Below are 11,586 nucleotides of genomic sequence, written 5' to 3'. Positions count from 1 at the left end.
CCAAGGAGCTAAAGAGATCTGCAACCCTGTAGGTGCAACAACATTATGAACTGACCAGTACCCCGGAGCTCTTGACTCTAGCTGCATATGTATCAAAAGATGGCCTAGTTGGCCATCACTAGAAAGAGTGGCCCACTGGACATGTAAACTTTATATGCCCCAGTACAGGGGAACGCCAGGGCCAAAAAATGGGAATGGGTGGGTAGGGAAGTAGGGGGGAGGGTATGGGACTTTGGGGATAGCATTGGAAATGTAATTGAGGAAAATACGTAATAAAATAAATAAATAAATAAATAAATAAATGCAATTAAAAAAAAGAAAATGAAAGTGGAGAGACTATATTAAGAGATATAGTAAGGTTGAAAGATCTAATCGATAAGAGAACAAGTTAATTGAGTATAGGTCTTGGAGGAGTAAGGAAGGTAAGCCAAACTAAGGATATATGAAAACAAAGAAACAAACGTGAAAAACTACTATTTTTGGATGTATTAAAATATCTGATACAGCTGTCTCCTGAGAGGCTCTATCAGTGACTGACAAATACAGAGATGGATGCTCTCAGCCAGCCATTGGACTAAGTATATGGTCCCCAATGAAGGTGCTAGAGAAAGTACGCAATGAGCTGAAGGGGTTTGCAGGCCAATAGGAGGAACAACAATATGAACCAACCATTATCCCCAAAGCTCCCAGGGATTAAATCACCAACCAAAGAGCACACATGGTGGGACTCATGGCTCCAGCTGCATATGTAGTAGAGGATGGCCTAGTCTGACATCAATGGGAGAGGCCCTTGGTCCTGTGAAGGCTCTATGCCCCAATATAGGGGCAGGAAGTGGGAGTGGGTGGCTTGGTGAGCAGAGGTAGAGGAGAGGGGATAGGGAGTTTTGGAGGGAAAACCAGGAAAGGGGATAACATTTGAGATATAAATAAAGAAAATATCTAATAAAACAATACAGTTAAGAGCTGGGTGTGCTTAAGAGAATTGGATGTATTTTTAGGAGACTAGAATTTAATTTTGAACACCAACATGATGTTTAACAATAGTCAATACTCAAGTACTACAGAATGTAATGCCCTTTCTTGTGACCATTCCATATTTGTGGTATACACATACAGACATGTAGAAGAAACACCATATACACATATTGCTTTTTTAAAAATAATGAATAAGATACAATTTTCAAAATTGGTTGGAATGAAAATACCCTTAGTGAATATATAATGCTCTTTTATGAAGTTATAGATTTAAAAAAATAAAAGTCTAAGAACTGGTGTGCTATTGACCATTAATACAGAAGCCCTAGAAAACAATACAGGCTATTGTTATGATCATATAATTATGATCATAGAATGTAGATAAATCAAGCTATAATTGATATGTATTCTTCCTCCCTACTGATTATACTTCATAGGGCCAGAAGATGCTATGCAAACTTCTGAAATCATCCTAACTCAGTTTTAAACATGATGAACGACAACAATGAGACAGCAGAAAAGAAATGTCTCTTTAGTGCAATAGTGAATAAGCTATCATCTGATTGAATACAGAGGATGGAACTAGTGCCTAGTTCTGTTAATTCAGTCAAGTAATGGTGTCTGGGCCAGTTATAGGCTCTAAGGATCAACCTATTATTACTAATTTTACTAAATTGTCATGTGGTCAAACTGCCTTTTAAATACTGATGTAGATCAGTAAAGATTAGTGCTATACCCAATCTTTCCAGCAGAATTTCTTACTGCATGAGGTGATAGTTGTAGGAAAGGCAAAAACAAAAACAAAAACAAAAAACAATACCAAACAAACACAAAGAGTATCTGCCCAAGTGCTTAGAATAAGTGATGACTCATCATTAACCGAGAATCTGTGTCATTCATTATAAATGTTAGGAAATATTGTAAAAGAAAGAGTGGAAGGAATGTAAAAACTAGAAGACAGGGACATGTGCAACAAAAAGGCATCTCTGCACATGAGATGGGAGGAGATGGCAGTTGTGTTTGGGAAATTGTTGCATCTTTGAGTGGATAGACAAATGAATATCATTCATGGAAAAATAACAAAGAAGCTAATCTGTACTAAGAAAAATACACTATGCACCTTATTAAAGGCAAAAGACCTTTATAACCTAGTCTGTCTACATTCCTTTTTCATTTATTTATTTATTTTTATTAGATATTTTCTTTATATACATTTCAAATGCTATCCCGAAAGTTCCCTATATCCTCCCCTCACCCTGCTCCCCTACCCACACACTCCTGCTTCTTGGCCCTGGCATTCCCCTGTACTGGAGCATATAAAGTTTGCAATACCAAGGGGCCTCTCTTCCCACTGATGGCCAACTAGGCCATCTTCTGCTACATATGCAGCTAGAGATATGAACTCTGGGGATATTAGTTAGTTTATATTGTTGTTCTACCTATAGGGTTACAGATCCATTCAGCTCTTTGGGTGCTCTCCCTAGCTTCTCTATTGGGGGCCAGAGGATATCATCCTTAGTGAGATAGCCCAATCACAAAAGAAGTCATTAGATATGCACTCACTGATAAGCAGATATTAGCCTAGAAACAGAACACCCAAGATACAATTTTCAAAACACAAGAAAATCAAGAAGAGGGAAGACCAATGGGTGGATACTTCATTCCTCCTTAGAATAGGGAACAAAATACCCATGAAAGNAGTTACAGAGACAAAGTTTGGAACTAAGATGAAAGGATGGACTATCCAGAGACTACCCCATCAGGGGATCCATCCCATAATCAGCCACCAAACCCAGACACTATTGCATATGTCAGCAAGATTTTGATGAAGAGACCCTGGTATAGCTGTCTTGTATGAGACTATGCCCGTGCCTGGGAAATCCAGAAGTGGATGCTCACAGTCGTTTGTCTACATTTTATCTTGTATGGAAAAATGCCTTTAAGGCCCATTCCTCCATGAAATAATGTTGTCTACTAAAAGTGGTTGGAGAAGGCATAACATTTTCTTCAGTAGTACAATCATCTTTAAGTTGTTTGTACAATTTATCAGTGACTATAAGATAAATTGCTTCTATCCATTATTGAGCAAGAAATTCTTGGTAAATCCAGTGGGCCACACAATACAAACCATCATTAGAACAGAAAAATGGTTCTTGAGAAGGAAGATGACTATCAGAGAAGCTTCCTTTTGCAGTAGATTGGAAAAGTACTGAGACTTTCAACAAGATAGTATGCATAAAGTGAGAGATTTTGGAGTATTCAGCCATAAATAGGGTGTCTTCACCAAATCCCACTCCCCATAGAGCTCAAGGACTCTTTCAGAAGAAGAGGCAGAAAATGTTTAAGATCCAGCAAGATTGGAGGACACCAGGAAAACAAAGCCCTCAGGATCCACAGGAATAATGCCTATATGAACTAACAGAGATTGCACAGGGCCTGGGTAGGTTGACATCAGATTGGGATCTAGAACTGAAAGAAATGGACACATGCCACCACACCTAACCCAGAAGCTGTCTCCAGTGTATAAGAACTTACAAATGAAAAATTATCTTCCTCCAGGGGAGTCCAGGGGAAACAAACTACTTTTAAGGGTAGGGTGCCTGCCCAGCAGTGGATGAAAATACAAAATGAACTCAACGGCATCTTTGGAGGTTCTTTTTCTCATAATGTCGGGGCTCTTTCTTCTTATTTGTTTTTAAAAAACTTATTAATATTTTATTTTTTTATATATTTTATTATTTCTTTCTACACTACAAATCCTTTGCTTATATATATCATATCATTAGATTAGTGTTTTTATAGTATTTCTGAGTGAGTGAACTACTGGGCCTCTATTTTCTTATGCTTTCTCTTATTCTCTTTTCTTGCATAATTCTAATATGTTAGTTTGTTTTATCTTATTTCATCTTATTTTATTTTACTTCACAGAAAGTGGCTTTGTTTTCTAGAGAGAAAGAACGTAGTGCATTTTTTTTTATGATAGGAGAAGTGGGGAGGATGTGAGAAGAATGAAAGGAAGAGAAGCAATATTCAGAATACATTACTTGAAAAAACATATTTTCAATAAGAAGGAAAAAGGAAAACATCAGCAGGTTAAGGAAAGCCATTGCATAAGGAAATGAAATTCGCTAAAATTCATCATACAAATATGTGAAAATGTCAAAGAACAAGATAAACGTTATGTACAGCTGGCACTCTCTATCTGTGTTTTCCATGTCTATGATTTCAACAACTGTAAAATAAAATATTTGAGAAAATATTAGAACTTACAATAAATGATACTAGGGCCCAAATTTAATAATACATAATATAGTTGATTTGATGTATACAGATATATTGTTAACTTAAATCAATTGGATGTCATAGAAACATATATTTCAACATATCAACATCTTTGTAGACAAAAATAAACAAATATAGAAGAATAGCATGAAAAATCCAGAGTCATCGCAACCAAAAAGTGTCAGCAGGTGTCTACTTTAGAATTTAGATGCATAATAAATGGATTTCAGAAAGTCCAATAAGTTGAGCTGATTTCAATTCTGTGGTTGCTAGCAAAATGAAGTGATTTTATGTTTATAGTACATTAATTATTTTTTTTTTTACTTTAGTATGGAAACACTGTATGTCAATTTCCTGTAGTTTTTCAGTTTTTATTGGATATTTTATTTATTTACATTTCAAATGTTACCTTCCTTTCTGTCCCCCCCCCCACAAAAAAAAAAAAAAAAAAAAAACCCTATTCCATCCCCCTCCCTCTGCTTCTATGATGGTCTTCCCAGACTCGCCCACTCACTCTGCCTCTCTGCCCTGGCATTCCCCTATACTCTGGGACATCAAGCCTTCACAGGACCAAGGGTCTGTCCTCCCATTGATGCCTGACAAGGCCATCCTCTGCTACTTATGTGATCTATGGGTCCATCCATGTGTACTTTTTGGTTGGTAGTTTAGTCCCTGGTAGCACTGAGGGGTCCAGTTGATTGATATTGTTGTTCTTCCTATGGAGTTGCAAACCTTTTTTCTAACTTCTCCACTGGGGAACCTTTGCTCAGTCCAATGGTTGCCTGCAAGGCACATCTGTATTTGTCAGGCTCTGGCAGAGCCTCTCAGGAGACAGCTATATTAGGCTCCTGTCAGCATGCACTTCTTGGCATCGACAATAGTGTCTGGGTTTGATGATATATATGGGATGGATCCCCAGGTGGAACAGTCTCTGGATGGCCTTTCCTTCAGTCTCTGCTCCACACTTTGTCTTCGTAATTTTTCCAGTGAGTATTTTCTTCCCTCTTCTAAGAAGGACCAAAGCATCCACAATTTGGTCTTTCTTCCTTCTTGAATTTTATTCATGGGAAAAGTACAAAATATGGCTAATGCTATAGTCACTGAAGTACAGCATTTACTTTTTTAGTCAGGAAAGAAGAGTTCTGCCATAGAACCTTTTACAATACCACTCCCAGTTTTCTGGTCAGATGTGTTAAATGAAACACCTTTGAAATATTTTTTATTTGAAAGAGAATTATAATACCTTATTTTCCTCATTCCAATCCCTCCTATATACCTTCCCTCAAATTCTTATGTCTTATATACATTAACACACACACATACATACACATACCCACACACACTCACACACACACACACACACACACACACACACACACACACACGAGGGATAGAGGAAGGTAGAGAGGGAGAAAGAAAAAGAGAAAGAAAGAAAAGCAAAGTCTATTGATTTTGCCAATATTTTAGTGTTGTCTTTGCAACTATTTCTAATAAAGACTATTTCATAGAAGAGTTCCTGGTATTCTGACTTTACTAATCTTTCTGTCCCCTCTTCTGCAATGTTCCTTGTGTCACAGATGCAGAGATGTGGTATACATCCATCAGTTAGTATGGGGCTTCTCATGATCTTTAGATATCTGCTTTATGTCCACTTTGATTTATAAGACTCCATTTGCTATAAAGAGAACCTTTAAAATGAGAAGTAGTAGCTACATTTATGATTATAAACATAAAAATTTGAATCTAGTAAAGAATTATGTTGGTCTAGCAAAGTGTCTGTAGCAAAATCTTCACTAAGGTGTATGACATAGCTAGCCTAAGAAAGCTGTCTATGTGTCCCGGACTAGGTGTTAGTACTCTTTAGTTGAGTGGGGGCTTAAAGTCCTATTTGACTGCTATTGATTGTCACTGACATGTGGTACTTACTACACTTTTATGTACACCTTGCCGTGCTGATAATTGTTGTGGTTTATAAGTGTTGTACATGGGTTGGATAGTTTAATTGCTTTCCTGTCTTGGCAGCTTGCATAGTGTTTTGCTGGAGCCAGAAAAGCTAGACTTTCAGGTCATTTCCAGATTCAACCATCTGAGTTCTGTGTCTAAATATTCCATGACACCTCTTTATTGTATCTTATCATACTCCCTAGTGCTATGTCTGACGTTGATGTTCTTTGAAATGTTTCATTGCTATTGTTGAGAAAATAACTTCAGCAATTGTCTAAGTCAGGGTTTCTATTCCTGCACCAACATCATGACCAAGAAGCAAGTTGGGGAGGAAAGGGTTTATTCGGCTTACACTTCCATACTGCTGTTCATCACCAAGGAAGTCAGGACTGGAACTCAAGCAGGTCAGGAGCAGGAGCTGATGCAGAAGCCATGGAGTGATGTTCTTTTTTAAAAAATATTTTTATTAGGTATTTTCCTCATTTACATTTCCAATGCTATCCCAAAAGTCCCCCATTACCTCCCCCCACTCCCCTACCCACCCACTCCCACTTTTTGGCCCTGATGTTCCCCTGCACTGAGGCATATAAAGTCTTTACAACCAATGGGCCTCTCTTTCCACTGATGGCCGACTAGGCCATCTTTTGATACATATGCAGCTAGAGTCAAAAGCTCCGGGGTACTGGTTAGTTCAGAATGTTGTTCCACCCATAGGGTTGCAGATCCCTTTAGCTCCTTGGGTACTTTCTCTAGCTCCTCCATTGGGGACACTGTGATCCATCCAATAGCTGACTATGAGCATAAACCTCTGTGTTTGCTAGGCCCCGGCCTAGTCTCACAAGAGACAGCTATATCAGGGTCCTTTCAGCAAACACTTGCTAGTGTATGCAATGGTGTAGGAATTTGGAGGCTGATTATGGGATGGATACCTGGATATGGCAGTCTCTAGATAGTACATCCTTTTGTCTCTGCTCCAAACTTTGTCTCTGTAATTCCTTCCATGGGTGTTTTGTTCCCAATTCTAAGAAGGGACAAAGTGTCCACACTTTGGTCTTCAATCTTCTTGTGTTTCATGTGTTTCACAAATTGTATCTTATATCTTGGGTATTCTAAGTTTCTGGGCTAATATCCACTTATCAGTGAGTACATATCATNTGAGTTCTTTTGTNATTGNGTTANCTCNCTCAGNATGATGCCCTCCAGGTCCAACCATTTGCCTAGGAATTTCATAAATTCATTCTTTTTAATAGCTGAGTAGTACTCCATTGTGTATATGTACCACATTTTTTTGTATCCATTCCTCTGTTGAGGGGCATCTGGGTTCTTTCCAGCTTCTGGCTATTATAAATAAGTCTGCCATGTTCTTTACTGGCTTGCTTCNCCTGGCTTGCTCAGCCTGCTCTCTTATAGAACCCAAGACTACCAACCCAGAGATGGTCCCACCCACAAGGGGCCTTTCCCCCCTCATCACTAATTGAGGAAATGCCTTAGTTGGATCTCATGGAGGCATTTCCTCAACTGAAGCTCCTTTCTCTGTAATAACTCCAGCTGTCTCAAGTTGACACAAAACTAGCCAGTGCAGCGATGATCTCTTATGACCAGGGAAATTCCATGGAATATAAGGTCTATGTCTTCATGGCCAGCTAATTGTTGGTTGTCAAGAACTTGTAGGCAAACACAAACTTTAAAGAATGTATAGCAATGCTACAATTATATAGTAAATGAGACATAAGAATAAAATGTATTTCCAGGGACAGAAATTCAAATAATATGAAATCAATTCACAGGAAAGATATAATAATTCGAAAAGTAGATGAAGCAACAGATTAAAATCATATTACACAAAACTTGATAGTGATAATGCAAAAATAAGCTATTAGGTATAAGCTAGATAATTAATAGTCTTTATTGTGTAACTGATAATAAGGAAAGGATTTTAAAGAACATTTCAAATGTACATTATTCACAATATTAGTACATGGTAAATGACTAACAATTTCTTTTCAGTTTGATAAGACAAACCAACCACATATTTGTTGCATCATAAAATGTCAATGAATGTAAGAGTTAAAATTATTAAACACCTATTTTCCAGCCACAAAGACCTAAGTAGTAGTTAATTTTAAAAGTGGATACCTAGACATCCCTAATTATTATGGAGCTAAAGCAAATATACTTCAAAGAAATATCAGTATACCATTTTGAAAGTATTTCCAGGAAATGTTATGACATCATCTGTAGATATAATAATAACTTTTCTGTAGATATAATAATAACTTTAACATTGCCATTAGAATAAAATATTTTCAGTTGATGATTTAAGTAGTTAGTTAAAATATAAAATTTTGAGTAAATTAATTTCAAGTTTAATGTTGTATAATAAAGGATATAATGAAAACGAATAAGTAAAATACAAATATAAAGAAATATGTGTACTGCAACAGTGTTAATTCACTTAACACAAACTTATAACTGCCCGGAAAGCAGAAATCACTACTGAATATTGCTTCTATCAGATTAGCCTATGATTATATATGTACAGTATTTTTAAATTGCTGATTGATATGGAAGAGTCCAACCAACAGTGGCCAGTATCATCTGTCTCCATCTGTTCACAGGGCAAATGAGGAGAAGCAAGAGAGTACAGAATATTACTTCATGATTTTTGCTTCACTTCCTGATTCTAGGTTCTCCTGTGATTTCTGTAAGTGATAAATTATTAACTGGGGTTGTGAGATAAAATAAACTCTTTCTTCCCAAGTTGCTTTTGGTTATTTTGTTTCAGCAACAGAAGGGAAACTAGAATAGATACCATGAAAATATTACAAAGCTGAACTACTCTGTGGGGCCTCAGTGGGTGAGTATTTTCCTAGTCCCATTGAGATTTGATGTATCATGGTGGGGTTCTACTCAAGGGGAGGCTTCCACTTCTCTGGGGAAAAGGGCAGGTATAATGAGGGAAGGAATTTGGAAAGGTAGGACTGAAGAGAGAAAAGAGGGCCACAATCATGATGTAAAGTGAATTAATTAATTAATTAATTAATTAATTACTGAAAGAAATAAGGGGGGAGCAAAAATGCTCAATCATCGTACTTAATTTTGGTTCTTCTCTAGTTCATTTAAATACAAAGACTCCCATCCTCAAAAAAGATTGTGTGGAGGAAAGAAAATTGTTAAAAGCTGATGAGTTTATTAGCAAGCAGTTCCAGTCAGTGAATAGGGAAAAAAAAAGAGAAAATAAAATTTGCTGATAAAAATATTGAAGCAATACCAACATTCCAGAAGAATTGACAATAGTGAAATGGGAAGTCTGAGAACTGAAATATGAACAGGTGGAAACAACCTACTAAACAACAACAATAAACAACAACCAAACCTGGACATGGTTGATAATCATGAAAAGAGGCAGAGTTTAAAATAATCAGGAAATGTTTGGGAATGACAGACTTGGCCAGTAGAGTAGCAAAACTTGGAACTGTTCTGCTCCTACCCACCGTTAGGTAGGACCTTTGAATATATTTCAGTTATATGACAACATCATAGAGGATTTATGAATATCCTTCAGGTCTATTTCTTGAGAGGATAGTATTATTGGATGTTACTAATTAAGTGATACCTGTAAAAGAGTATCAGGACTTAATCAAAGATTTGAAGAAATAGAGATTATGTTTGTTACCAGCATTGAAGAAGCAAGCTCTCGTGAACACAGTGGAACATCAGGAAATGAATTCTGCCAACAACCCAGGGTATAGAGATATGGATGCTTGCCACATCAGTCTTCTGCTTTAGAATACATTATCACTGACATTTGGATTCCAGCTTGTACAACTTTGAGCTGAGAACCCAGCCACCCATGGAAACTATGCAACAACAAATTGGTGTTGTTATAAGCTATAAAATTGAATGATGTGTTACACATCAAGGCAGAAAGAAAAGCAACAGGTTCATGCAGCATTTTACTAATGTACAGTACTTGCACATATGTCTAGAAACACCAGTAAAATTCAAAATTCATTTCTAAATTTTTATATGATTTGCACATGTACTGTGCCTTTTAATAGACATTTTGGCTTATCTTAACTATTTTTGTTACATTATTTTGTTGATAAAATAGTCAACATTAGAAATTCACAGTGATTTTGGTAGAGGAGAGTGAAGTATTTCATTTAATAATCTCTTATGAGCATTTCAGATACACATTTTTTACTAGAGTGTTTGTGACATAAGATATGGTCATGCAAGGAAAGTGTCTCAAAATTAAGGTACAAATTTTCGATTGAAACATTGATGGATATGCAATAAAAATTTTAAAAAATATTTTATTTTTAATTTATTTTTTACAGTCCATATTTCATTCCCTACCCCATCCACCCTCTGACTGCTCCACATTCCACACCTCCACCCTACCCAGACCATCTCCATGTGACTGCCCCACCTCCCACACCACCTGAACTCTAAACTCCCTGGGGCCTCCAGTCTCTTGAGGTTTAGGTGTATCATCTCTGATTGAACATAGACCCAGAAATCCTCTACTGTATGTGTGTTGGGGGCCTCCTATCAGCTGATGTATGCTGTCTGTTCGGTGGTCCAGTGTTTGAAAGATCTCTGGGGTCCAGATTAATTGAGACTGCTGGTCCTCCTACAGAATAAACCTTCTGTAAGCTTCTTTTAGCCTTCCCTAATTCAACAACAGGAATCAGCTGCTTCTGTTCATTGGTTGGGTGTAAATATCTGCTTATGACTCTTTCAGATGTTTGTTGGGTCTTTCAGAGGGTAGTCATAATAGATCCCTTTTTGTGAGTGGTCCATAGCCTCAGGAATAGTGTCAGGCTTTGGGACCTCCCTTTGAGCTGTATCTCACTTTAGGCCTGTTGCTAGACCTTCTTTTCCTCAAGCCTCTCTCCATTTCCATCCCTGTATTTCTTTCAGACAGGAACAACTATGGGTCAGAGATATGACTGTGGGATGACAACCCCATTCCTTATTTGATGTACTGTCTTCCTGCTGGAGGTGGGCTCTATAAGTTTCTGCTACCTACTGTCAGGCGTTACAAGTGAAAGACCTGTATGACAATAACTTCAAGTCTCTCAAGAAAGAAATCACAGAAGATCTCAGAAAATGGAGAGATCTCCCAACCTGGCTATCCTACCAAAGGCAATCTATAGATTCAATGCAATCCCCATCAAAATCCCAAAAGAATTCTTCAAAGACATGGAAAGAACAATTCTCAAATTCATCTGGAAACATACACACACACACAAAATCCAGAATAGCAAGAACATTTGTTAACAAAAAAAAAAAAAAAAAAAAAGGACAGCTAGGGGAATTACCATCCCTGACCTCAGGCTTTACTACAGAGCAATAGTGATAAAAACTGCATAGAAT

The sequence above is a fragment of the Mus caroli genome, chromosome 4, assembly GCF_900094665.2.
Source record: "Mus caroli chromosome 4, CAROLI_EIJ_v1.1, whole genome shotgun sequence".
Lineage (NCBI taxonomy): Eukaryota > Metazoa > Chordata > Mammalia > Rodentia > Muridae > Mus > Mus caroli.
The sequence above is the reverse complement of the archived record's forward strand: the minus strand, read 5'-3'. Positions refer to the sequence as shown.